Source organism: Pseudophryne corroboree, chromosome 3 (assembly GCF_028390025.1).
Source record: "Pseudophryne corroboree isolate aPseCor3 chromosome 3, aPseCor3.hap2, whole genome shotgun sequence".
In the NCBI taxonomy this organism is placed as follows: Eukaryota; Metazoa; Chordata; class Amphibia; order Anura; family Myobatrachidae; genus Pseudophryne; species Pseudophryne corroboree.
In genome coordinates, this window is record NC_086446.1 from 605,845,259 (window position 1) to 605,858,583 (window position 13,325).

Genomic DNA, 13,325 nt, shown 5'->3' on the forward strand with positions numbered 1-13,325 from the left:
CACGTGAGCATCCTATATACCCAGAGACCTACTCGTGGGTGCTTGATTATTTTGGATACTGCATTTGTATGGGTGAAAGAAACCTTGATGTGATTTATACAAATTGTTTTAGAAGTAAGCACATGTAAGCAGTCCATTTATGCGAGTCACTGAGGTGGACCTTACGAGTAGAACTTGTGTGTGCATTACATCTGGGCAAATTCCATCACGTACCATGTTTTGCACATACCTTGAATTTGGTGGTGCAGAATTATTTAAAACACGACAGGGGCGTGCAAGAGATGCTGTCGGTGGCCCGAAGAATTGCGGGCCACTTTCGGCATTCAGGCACCGCATACAGAAGACTGGAGCACCACCAAACATTCCTGAACCTGCCCTGCCATCATCTGAAGCAAGAGGTGGTAACGAGGTGGAATTCAACCCTCTATATGCTTCAGAGGATGGAGGAGCAGCAAAAGACCATTCAAGCCTATACATCTGGCCACGATATAGGCAAAGGAGGTGGAATGCACCTGACTCAAGCGCAGTGGAGAATGATTTCAACGTTGTGCAAGGTTCTGCAACCCTTTGAACTTGCCACACGTGAAGTCAGTTCAGACACTGCCAGCCTGAGTCAGGTCATTCCCCTCATCAGGCTTTTGCAGAAGAAGCTGAAGACATTGACGGAGGAGCTAAAACAGAGCAATTCCGCTAGGCATGTGGGACTTGTGGATGGAGCCCTTAATTCGCTTAACCAGGATTCACGGGTGGTCAATCTGTTGAAATCAGAGCACTACATTTTGGCCACCGTGCTCGATCCTAGATTTAAAACCTACGTTGTATCTCTCTTTCCGGCAGACACTAGTCTGCAGAGGTTCAAAGACCTGCTGGTGAGAAAATTGTCAAGTCAAGCGGAACGTGACCCGTCACCATCTCCTCCTTCACATTCTCCCGCAACTGGGGGTGCGAGGAAATGGCTAAGAATTCCGAGCCCACCCGCTGGCGGTGATGCAGGGCAGTCTGGAGCGAGTGCTGACATCTGGTCCGGACTGAAGGACCTGCCAACGATTACTGACATGTCGTCTACTGTCACTGCATATGATTCTGTCACCATTGAAAGAATGGTGGAGGATTATATGAGTGACCGCATCCAAGTAGGCACGTCAGACAGTCCGTACGTATACTGGCAGGAAAAAGAGACAATTTGGAGGCCCTTGCACAAACTGGCTTTATTCTACCTAAGTTGCCCTCCCTCCAGTGTGTACTCCGAAAGAGTGTTTAGTGCAGCCGCTCACCTTGTCAGCAATCGGCGTACGAGGTTACTTCCAGAAAATGTGGAGAAGATGATGTTCATTAAAATGAATTATAATCAATTCCTCCGTGGAGACATTCACCAGCAGCAATTGCCTCCAGAAAGTACACGGGGACCTGAGATGGTGGATTCCAGTGGGGACGAATTAATAATCTGTGAGGAGGGGGATGTACACAGTGAAAGGGGTGAGGAATCGGAGGATGATGATGAGGTGGACATCTTGCCTCTGTAGAGCCAGTTTGTGCAAGGAGAGATTGATTGCTTCTTTTTTGGTGGGGGCCCAAACCAACCAGTCATTTCAGTCACAGTCGTGTGGCAGACCCTGTCACTGAAATGATGGGTTCGTTAAAGAGTGCATGTCCTGTTTATACAACATAAGGGTGGGTGGGAGGGCCCAAGGACAATTCCATCTTGCACCTCTTTTTTCTTTCATTTTTCTTTGCATCATGTGCTGTTTGGGGACAATTTTTTTGAAGTGCCATCCTGCCTGACACTGCAGTGCCACTCCTAGATGGGCCAGGTGTTTGTGTCGGCCACTTGTGTCGCTTAGCTTAGTCACACAGCAACCTTGGTGCGCCTCTTTTTTTCTTTGCATCATGTGCTGTTTGGGGACAATTTTTTTGAAGGGCCATCCTGCCTGACACTGCAGTGCCACTCCTAGATGGGCCAGGTATTTGTGTCGGCCACTTGTGTCGCTTAGCTTAGTCACACAGCGACCTTGGTGCGCCTCTTTTTTTCTTTGCATCATGTGCTGTTTGGGGACAATTTTTTTGAAGGGCCATCCTGCCTGACACTGCAGTGCCACTCCTAGATGGGCCAGGTGTTTGTGTCGGCCACTTGTGTCGCTTAGCTTAGTCACACAGCGACCTTGGTGCGCCTCTTTTTTTCTTTGCATCATGTGCTGTTTGGGGACAATTTTTTTGAAGGGCCATCCTGCCTGACACTGCAGTGCCACTCCTAGATGGGCCAGGTGTTTGTGTCGGCTACTTGTGTCGCTTAGCTTAGTCACACAGCGACCTTGGTGCGCCTCTTTTTTTCTTTGCATCATGTGCTGTTTGGGGACAATTTTTTTGAAGGGCCATCCTGCCTGACACTGCAGTGCCACTCCTAGATGGGCCAGGTGTTTGTGTCGGCCACTTGTGTCGCTTAGCTTAGCCATCCAGCGACCTCGGTGCAAATTTTAGGACTAAAAATAATATTGTGAGGTGTGAGGTGTTCAGAATAGACTGGAAATGAGTGGAAATTATGGTTATTGAGGTTAATAATACTATGGGATCAAAATGACCCCCAAATTCTATGATTTAAGCTGTTTTTTTAGGGTTTTTTGAAAAAAACACCCGAATCCAAAACACACCCGAATCCGACAAAAAATTTTCGGTGAGGTTTTGCCAAAACGCGTCCGAATCCAAAACACGGCCGCGGAACCGAACCCAAAACCAAAACACAAAACCCAAAAAATTTCCGGTGCACATCACTAGTCCTCATGCCGTGAGGCAAGGGCAGACGGGTCCTCATGCCGTGAGGCAAGGGCAGACGGGTCCTCATGCCGTGAGGCAAGGGCAGACGGGTCCTCATGCCGTGAGGCAAGGGCAGTGGGGACCCCACCTGGGGATTTGGCACACGAGTACCCTCCTGGGGATTTGGCACACGAGTCCCCTCCTGGGGATTTGGCACACGAGTCCCCTCCTGGGGATTTGGCACACAAGTCCCCTCCTGGGGCACAGCCACTCGAGACCCCTCCTGGGGCACAGCCACTCGAGACCCCTCCTGGGGCACAGGCGGTGAACACCTCACTGCTGATAAGAGACTTAATCGTCTCCTGCTGGTTCCCAAATTTAAGTTCTGAGCCCCTCATCACAGGACTCCAATTGTAAATAAGAGTTTTCTTTTGGGCAACCTTTTTGGGAGTAATAGGGTCTGGAAGAACATTGAGTGATTTATCAGCTTGAACCCTGGAAGGCTTAAGTTTATAACTATTTCTGAACTTGCATAATGAACAGTCTTTAATCAGGTGTTCAGCACTCCCACAATAGAGACAGAGACCAGCGGGCAGCGGCGGAGGTGGGCTGCTGCGCCGGATCCGTGGGCAGCAGTAACGGCGGTGAGGGGGTCCGCTCGTGGCGGCGGGACGCCGCTACAGCGGGTTGCTCTTGCTGAACCGTTGCTTGGAGGCCAGGGGCAGTGAGCAATTTGGCTTTGCAAAAAGGTCTGCATTTCTGGGCGCCGCCATGTTGGAGACCAAGTTTTAAGCATAGTTCCTGTTTCCTGTTTCTTCCAGCCAATCCAGGGGAAGCTCTCCCTATAAAAGGGGGCTGGTTTAGGACAGGGATGCCAGTGCTTCAAGTTACAACCCTGTTGTAGGTGCTTTAGCCTGTGCTCCCAGGATTCCTGCTGTATCTTGGTTCCTCCTGATCCTGCTTGGTCGGTTCTCTGTTGCTGCTGCAGCCCTGCCGTTTCTTGCCTGCTACTGCCTGTGGAAGCGCTCCTGGAAAACCCGGTCCAGTAAGACTCTTTGGGCACAGTCGGCCCCGGGTCTTCTGCCTCGTCTTTCAAGCCACACTCCACAGATCTCCTTCACTAGCCACGCCTTTGTACCACTGATCACAGCCTGCAGATTATCATCTTCAAGCCTCGTTTTCCAAACCACAGTCCTTGTCTCCAGCCACGTTTTCAACTACCATCCACAGTTCCGCAGTTCATCATCTACAGTCTCGTCTTTCGAATCACAGTCCGCAGTTCTTCACCTCCAGCCACGTCTTTAACCATTGTGCTTCAGCCTCGGTTCTCTACCTCAGCCCTGTACATAATAAATACTTTCCATTGACTCTCAAACCTCGCCTACGTTCTTCATTGCTCCGTGTCCCATGCGAAGGAACTATATCCAGCCCCCTCATCTGGTTCATTCACAGCCTGCTACCTCCTCGGGCAAATCTCAGCTGCCGGATCCTCAAACCCTGCCAGACGTGACATTCTCCATACGCCGCTGGCGTTCAGCTTCAGAAAGCCTGGGTCGCAGGTAACTCCGAAATTTCCCTTCAATCCAACCTGACGAGGAAATTTCAGTAGTGGGGGAGCAAGAGTCTGTAGTCACATTGGTCTCAGAAACCTGAGAGTAAGCTTTGAAAATGTCCAGAAAACTCCCAAAAATGTCTGGTATCAATTGAGTTATACCAGTAAAAAACGTTTGTAACTGCTCAATTTTCACGAACAAAATACTCAGTCGCTCAGAATTCACTCCACCATGGGACTGAGCGGACCTGGAACAGTTGCAAGAAAATGTACCAACAAAATTGTCCTCACCAGGCTGATTATGGCAAGGATTAACTGCCTCCAGGACACTTTGAGAGGTTGGAATACTCTGCTGCTGCAGCAGATCCACACGAGAAGACATTCCTAAAAAGGCTTGTAACAGCAGTGTCTGTATACTCTCAAAGTTCTGCAGCTTGCTCAGAAGACCCGGAACTGGATCTGCAACATGAGTCTGACCGGCTGAGATCTGGACTGGACTTGACACGACTGGGTCCATTCTGAACATACTACTCCAGTAGTGTGTGTTTTGTGGCCGGTGATAATGTTACAATTCACCTGCCTCTAATGTCTGGCAGGTGAATTACAAGGAGAGGATTACTACTGGAGGTGCAGGCAGATGCAGTGTGACATAGAAATGGTTAACCAGACTTGACTGGGGAATACTGTAATAACTTGAGCGCGTTGTAGCAGAATTAAAGTTTAGCAGACTATGGACTCTCCCTTTAATACTGGAATGTGCAGCACCACACTTTACACTGATTATGGACAGCAGGTGAGTAATATAACACAGCTAAGAGCCAGGACTTGAATACAGGACTAGAATGTATAACAGTCACTGTTGCAGGTAATGAATGTCCACAGAAGTGCAGGAATACTAAGTACTTTATTATAGCAGTGGTATAATAAGGTATGGCAGAGGAATCACAGTAACAATCCAGGGTACAATATGAGCAGAGAGTAAATGGTTTTTCAAACTGAAACTTGCAGCAGAGTAATGAGATAATTGAACAAGGAACCAAAGTAATATAATCCACGGAACTCAGATTGCAGGACTTGTACAATAAAGCATAACAGCATGCAGGCATAGAGGAAGTCAATAGTAACATGTAACACAAGTAATGAATATTAGAGAATCCATAGAGCACAGTGAAAGTCCATAATACTTAGCTAAATAGTCCTGGCATGAACATGAACTGGCAAGAATGATTGTGGCAGGATAACATGAACTGGCAGACCAGGCTTCTCGGCATGAACAGGAGCTAGGATGAAGACACCAGGCAATGCCGATCGTTCAGGCAGGAAAGTAGTATAATATCACCGGCGTCTGAGAACTCAGCTAGCTGGCCTTTAACAGCCACACTAACCAATGAACAAGGCCAGGCTGGGAGTGTTAACTCTAATTACAAACCCTGTGCACCTGCTGTGCTGCATGTACACAGAGCCAAAGGAACAGAACACATATGGATCAGCTGACACCAGATACAAACTGAACAGAATCCTAACACATAGTGACTAAAGTGTCTATATGTGATTCTGTCTTTTAATGATTTGAAATTGTAGATGCTGTGCAATAACCGGCTTACTCGTTCTGTGTCTGTAGCTTGGTGAAGGGTTAATGCACTCAGGCACGTAATCAGTCCAGGCTGAATGATGTCAGCGGAAGTAGTGATGAGCGGGTTCGGTTTCTCGGAAACCGAACCCCCCCGAACTTCACCTTTTTTACACGGGTCCGAGGCAGGTTAGAACCTTCCCGCCTTGCTCGGCTAACCCGAGCGCGCCCGAACGTCATCATGCCGCTGTCGGACTCTCGCGAGATTCGGATTCTATATAAGCAGCCGCGCGTCGCCGCCATTTTCTCACTCGTGCATTGGATATGATAGGGAGAGGACGTGGCTGGCGTCCTCTCCGTTTATTGTAGAACTAGAAGTTGATTGGTTTATTGCTTTTGCTTAATTGTGGGGAGGACTGGGGAGCAGCTGTTAGGAGGAGTACAGTGCAGAGTTTTGCTGATAAGTGACCACCAGTTTTTATCCGTTCTCTGCCTGAAAAAAACGCTCCATACCATATCTGTGCTCAGTGTGCTGCATAATATATCTGTGCTGAGTGCTCACACTGCTTAAATTGTGGGGACTGGGGAGCAGCTATAGCAGGAGTACAGTGCAGAGTTTTGCTGACAGTGACCACCAGTATACGTTGTCTGCCTGAAGAAAAACACTCCATATCTGTGCTCAGTGTGCTGCTTTATTGTGGGGACTGGGGACCACCAGTATAATTAATATTATATAGGAGGAGTACAGTGCAGAGTGCACTGCTGTACCTACCTCTGTGTCGTCATCCATTAAGTATACTATCCATCTACATTCTATACCTGTGGTGCATTTTAGTTTTGCAGTTTGCTGACACAGTGTCCACCAGTATACTATATATAGCAGTACGGTAGGCCACTGCTGTACCTACCTCTGTGTCGTCACTCGTCATCCATTAAGTATACTATTATCCATCTACATTCTATACCTGTGGTGCATTTTAGTTTTGCAGTTTGCTGACACAGTGTCCACCAGTAAACTATATATAGCAGTACGGTAGGCCACTGCTGTACCTACCTCTGGGTCGTCACTCATCATCCATTAAGTATACTATCCATCTACATTCTATACCTGTGGTGCATTTTAGTTTTGCAGTTTGCTGACAGTGTCCACCAGTATACTATATATAGCAGTACGGTAGGCCACTGCTGTACCTACCTCTATGTCGTCACTCGTCATCCATTAAGTATACTATTATCCATCTACATTCTAAACCTGTGGTGCATTTTAGTTTTGCAGTTTGCTGACACAGTGTCCACCAGTATACTATATATAGCAGTACGGTAGGCCACTGCTATACCTACCTCTGTGTCATCACTCGTCATCCATTAAGTATACTATTATCCATCTACATTCTATACCTGTGGTGCATTTTAGTTTTGCAGTTTGTTTATTTGAAACATATTCGTGATTTAATGTTCATTAATCTTGTTGGCATGTCATCAGTATAACAAGGGTCCATTCTTGCCCTAAAAAACTAATTTGAATGATGTTGCACAGCACAAAAATAGCAACATACAGACGGCTCCATTTGGCAAACCGGCTGACCATATGATTTAAACCTTCGTATACCTACACATTTGGAATACAATTTGGTGCAATGATGGTCAAACATATGTCTCTTTTCTAAGAGATCATTTGCCCATTCTAACAACCAGGTTTTTGGTATACTTAACAGCTGCATACCAGCTGCAGGTTTTTGCCTCATCAAACCTAAATCTACTACCATACCACACCGTACATGCCCAATCTCGTCCGATCTTGGAAGCAATACTGTGTTGGGCCTGGTCAGTACTTAGGTGGTTGACCACTAAGGAATACCTGGTGTTGTAGGTTTTTCTTGATGGCAATACTCTGGCTATTGCACTAACCCTTAAAAATCAATACCTGGCGGGCAATTTTTTGGTTTTGCCGCAATCTAACGCCGTCTCTTTGCCTTACATATATGTTTTCACCTATATATTCACAGTCTTAATTCCAAACCAATGTTTCACTTTGTTTAATCATATTTTTAAACAACAATTTTGTGTGTACTTTTATTTTATTTAAAAATAATTAAAGGTTACGTTTTAATATCTACCTCATTATGCATAATCTCAATCACAATTGTTTCCAAGAGTGAGTGCTCCCAACAAGGGTCACTTTTTCTTTCTCTCCTCTCTTTATTACCTATGTAATAGACCCATGGGAGCACCATCGACAATCACCCTTTTTTCTACCTACAATAGATCTTTTTTTGTTCAACGGTAGATGGTGATAAATTCCGGAAGTTTTTCCAGTTGGTCGGTTTTCTTGGAAAAACATACAAATTATCTTTTCATTCAACATCACCTAGTCCTGTGCGGCATCCTTAATTCAATTACCTAGTGCATTTTAGTTTTGCAGTTTGCTGACACAGTGTCCACCAGTATACTATATATAGCAGTACGATAGGCCACTGCTGTACCTACCTCTGTGTCGTCCCTCGTCATCCATTAAGTATACTATTATCCATCTACATTCTATACCTGTGGTGCATTTTAGTTTTGCAGTTTGCTGACAGTGTCCACCAGTATACTATATATAGCAGTACGGTAGGCCACTGCTGTACCTACCTCTGTGTCGTCACTCATCATCCATTAAGTATACTATTATCCATCTACATTCTATACCTGTGGTGCATTTTAGTTTTGCAGTTTGCTGACAGTGTCCACCAGTATACTATATATAGCAGTACGGTAGGCCACTGCTGTATCTACCTCTGTGTCGTCACTCGTCATCCATTAAGTATACTATTATCCATCTACATTCTAGACCTGTGGTGCATTTTAGTTTTGCAGTTTGCTGACAGTGTCCACCAGTATACTATATATAGCAGTACGGTAGGCCACTGCTGTACCTACCTCTGTGTCGTCACTCGTCATCCATTAAGTATACTATTATCCATCTACATTCTATACCTGTGGTGCATTTTAGTTTTGCAGTTTGCTGACAGTGTCCACCAGTATACTATATATAGAAGTACGGTAGGCCACTGCTGTACCTACCTCTGTGTTGTCACTCGTCATCCATTAAGTATACTATTATCCATCTACATTCTATACCTGTGGTGCATTTTAGTTTTGCAGTTTGCTGACAGTGTCCACCAGTATACTATATATAGCAGTACGGTAGGCCACTGCTGTACCTACCTCTGTGTCGTCACTCGTCATCCATTAAGTATACTATTATCCATCTACATTCTATACCTGTGGTGCATTTTAGTTTTGCAGTTTGCTGACAGTGTCCACCAGTATACTATATATAGCAGTACGGTAGGCCACTGCTGTACCTACCTCTGTGTCGTCACTCGTCATCCATTAAGTATACTATCCATCTACATTCTATACCTGTGGTGCATTTTAGTTTAGCAGTTTGCTGACAGTGTCCACCAGTATACTATATATAGCAGTACGGTAGGCCACTGCTGTACCTACCTCTGTGTCGTCACTCGTCATCCATTAAGTATACTATTATCCATCTACATTCTATACCTGTGGTGCATTTTAGTTTTGCAGTTTGCTGACACAGTGTCCGCCAGTATACTATATATAGCAGTACGGTAGGCGACTGCTGTACCTACCTCTGTGTCGTCACTCGTCATCCATTAAGTATACTATTATCCATCTACATTCTATACCTGTGGTCAGAGGCGGATTGGCCATAGTGTTCACAGGGAAGATTACCGGTGAGCCGACGCACCCGCGGGGCCTGTTTTGTTTGAGGACATGTGGTCCTTTTTTATAGACAATCAATAAGATGCAAAATAATTAGCATATATGAAAATGACTTTGCCACTTAGCCTGTGATTGCAGATGATCTAGTGTATGCTCTGTCTGCCTGCTTGGCTGACATATAAGATTGAGTGAATAGTGATTGGGATATGGTTGGTGTAATAAGCAAGAAAATATATATTTCTAAAGAATGATATAGTGTCCTAAATTCTGAAGGTGTATCATATTATGTGCTCATAATATTTAATTTAATTTTTTTTAACTTTCCCCTTGATGCTGGACATGCCCACTATCTGGAAAGTGTGGGGGGAGGGTGCTGCTGCCATGGCCCATGGCTAGACCTTACACCTCTGGTGCTGCCCATGTGGGGACACTAGTACAAATTTTTCTAGGGCCGCTTTTTGTTCCCAATCCGCCCCTGCCTGTGGTGCATTTTAGTTTTGCAGTTTGCTGACACAGTGTCCACCAGTATACTATATATAGCAGTACAGTAGGCCACTGCTGTACCTACCTCTGTGTCATCACTCGTCATCCATTAAGTATACTATTATCCATCTACATTCTATACCTGTGGTGCATTTTAGTTTTGCAGTTTGCTGACAGTGTCCACCAGTATACTATATATAGCAGTACGGTAGGCCACTGCTGTACCTACCTCTGGGTCGTCACTCGTCATCCATTAAGTATACTATCCATCTACATTCTATACCTGTGGTGCATTTTAGTATTGCAGTTTGCTGACAGTGTCCACCAGTATACTATATATAGCAGTACGGTAGGCCACTGCTGTACCTACCTCTGTGTCGTCACTCGTCATCCATTAAGTATACTATTATCCATCTACATTCTAAACCTGTCGTGCATTTTAGTTTTGCAGTTTGCTGACACAGTGTCCACCAGTATACTATATATAGCAGTACAGTAGGCCACTGCTGTACCTACCTCTGTGTCGTCACTCGTCATCCATTAAGTATACTATTATCCATCTACATTCTATACCTGTGGTGCATTTTAGTTTTGCAGTTTGCTGACACAGCGTCCACCAGTATACTATTTATAGCAGTACGGTAGGCCACTGCTGTACCTACCTCTGTGTCGTCACTCGTCATCCATTAAGTATACTATTATCCATCTACATTCTATACCTGTGGTGCATTTTAGTTTTGCAGTTTGCTGACAGTGTCCACCAGTATACTATATATAGCAGTACGGTAGGCCACTGCTGTACCTACCTCTGTGTCGTCACTCGTCATCCATTAAGTATACTATTATCCATCTACATTCTATACCTGTGGTGCATTTTAGTTTTGCAGTTTGCTGACAGTGTCCACCAGTATACTATATATAGCAGTACGGTAGGCCACTGCTGTACCTACCTCTGTGTCGTCACTCGTCATCCATTAAGTATACTATTATCCATCTACATTCTATACCTGTGGTGCATTTTAGTTTTGCAGTTTGCTGACAGTGTCCACCAGTATACTATATATAGCAGTACGGTAGGCCACTGCTGTACCTACCTCTGTGTCGTCACTCGTCATCCATTAAGTATACTATCCATCTACATTCTATACCTGTGGTGCATTTTAGTTTAGCAGTTTGCTGACAGTGTCCACCAGTATACTATATATAGCAGTACGGTAGGCCACTGCTGTACCTACCTCTGTGTCGTCACTCGTCATCCATTAAGTATACTATTATCCATCTACATTCTATACCTGTGGTGCATTTTAGTTTTGCAGTTTGCAGACACAGTGTCCACCAGTATACTATATATAGCAGTACGGTAGGCGACTGCTGTACCTACCTCTGTGTCGTCACTCGTCATTCATTAAGTATACTATTATCCATCTACATTCTATACCTGTAGTGCATTTTAGTTTTGCAGTTTGCTGACACAGTGTCCACCAGTATACTATATAAAGCAGTACGGTAGGCCACTGCTGTACCTATCTCTGTGTCGTCACTCGTCATCCATTAAGTATACTATTATCCATCTACATTCTATACCTGTGGTGCATTTTAGTTTTGCAGTTTGCTGACAGTGTCCACCAGTATACTATATATAGCAGTACGGTAGGCCACTGCTGTACCTACCTCTGTGTCGTCACTCGTCATCCATTAAGTATACTATTATCCATCTACATTCTATACCTGTGGTGCATTTTAGTTTTGCAGTTTGCTGACAGTGTCCACCAGTATACTATATATAGCAGTACGGTAGGCCACTGCTGTACCTACCTCTGTGTCGTCACTCGTCATCCATTAAGTATACTATCCATCTACATTCTATACCTGTGGTGCATTTTAGTTTTGCGCAGTAAATATAGTAGTAGGCCATTGCTATTGATACTGGCATATAATTCCACACATTAAAAAATGGAGAACAAAAATGTGGAGGTTAAAGGGAAAGATCAAGATCCACTTCCACCTCGTGCTGAAGCTGCTGCCACTAGTCATGGCCGAGACGATGAAATGCCATCAACGTCGTCTGCCAAGGCCGATGCCCAATGTCATAGTAGAGAGCATGTAAAATCCAAAACACAAAAGTTCAGTAAAATGACCCAAAAATCAAAATTAAAAGCGTCTGAGGAGAAGCGTAAACTTGCCAATATGCCATTTACGACACGGAGTGGCAAGGAACGGCTGAGGCCCTGGCCTATGTTCATGGCTAGTGGTTCAGCTTCACATGAGGATGGAAGCACTCATCCTCTCGCTAGAAAAAAGAAAAGACTTAAGCTGGCAAAAGCACAGCAAAGAACTGTGCGTTCTTCTAAATCACAAATCCCCAAGGAGAGTCCAATTGTGTCGGTTGCGATGCCTGACCTTCCCAACACTGGACGGGAAGAGCTTGCGCCTTCCACCATTTGCACGCCCCCTGCAAGTGCTGGAAGGAGCACCCGCAGTCCAGTTCCTGATAGTCAAATTGAAGATGTCACTGTTGAAGTACACCAGGATGAGGATATGGGTGTTGCTGGCGCTGGGGAGGAAATTGACAAGGAGGATTCTGATGGTGAGGTGGTTTGTTTAAGTCAGGCACCCGGGGAGACACCTGTTGTCCATGGGACGAATATGGCCATTGACATGCCTGGTCAAAATACAAAAAAAATCAGCTCTTCGGTGTGGAATTATTTCAACACAAATGCGGACAACAGGTGTCAAGCCGTGTGTTGCCTTTGTCAAGCTGTAATAAGTAGGGGTAAGGACGTTAACCACCTCGGAACATCCTCCCTTATACGTCACCTGCAGCGCATTCATCATAAGTCAGTGACAAGTTCAAAAACTTTGGGTGACAGCGGAAGCAGTCCACTGACCACTAAATCCCTTCCTCTTGTAACCAAGCTCCTGCAAACCACACCACCAACTCCCTCAGTGTCAATTTCCTCCTTACCCAGGAAAGCCAATAGTCCTGCAGGCCATGTCACTGGCAAGTCTGACGAGTCCTCTCCTGCCTGGGATTCCTCCGATGCATCCTTGAGTGTAACGCCTACTGCTGCTGGCGCTGCTGTTGTTGCTGCTGGGAGTCGATCGTCATCCAAGAGGGGAAGTCGTAAGCCCACTTGTACTACTTCCAGTAAGCAATTGACTGTCCAACAGTCCTTTGCGAGGAAGATGAAATATCACAGCAGTCATCCTGCTGCAAAGCAGATAACTCAGGCCTTGGCA

The 13,325-nt window shown here is 45.4% G+C and overlaps 1 pseudogene; it reads left to right on the forward strand.

Moving 5' to 3' along the window:
* The first annotated feature begins 7,624 nt into the window (after positions 1 to 7,624).
* Positions 7,625 to 7,743, forward strand: LOC134896971 (5S ribosomal RNA; annotated as a pseudogene).
* The last annotated feature ends 5,582 nt before the right edge of the window (positions 7,744 to 13,325 follow it).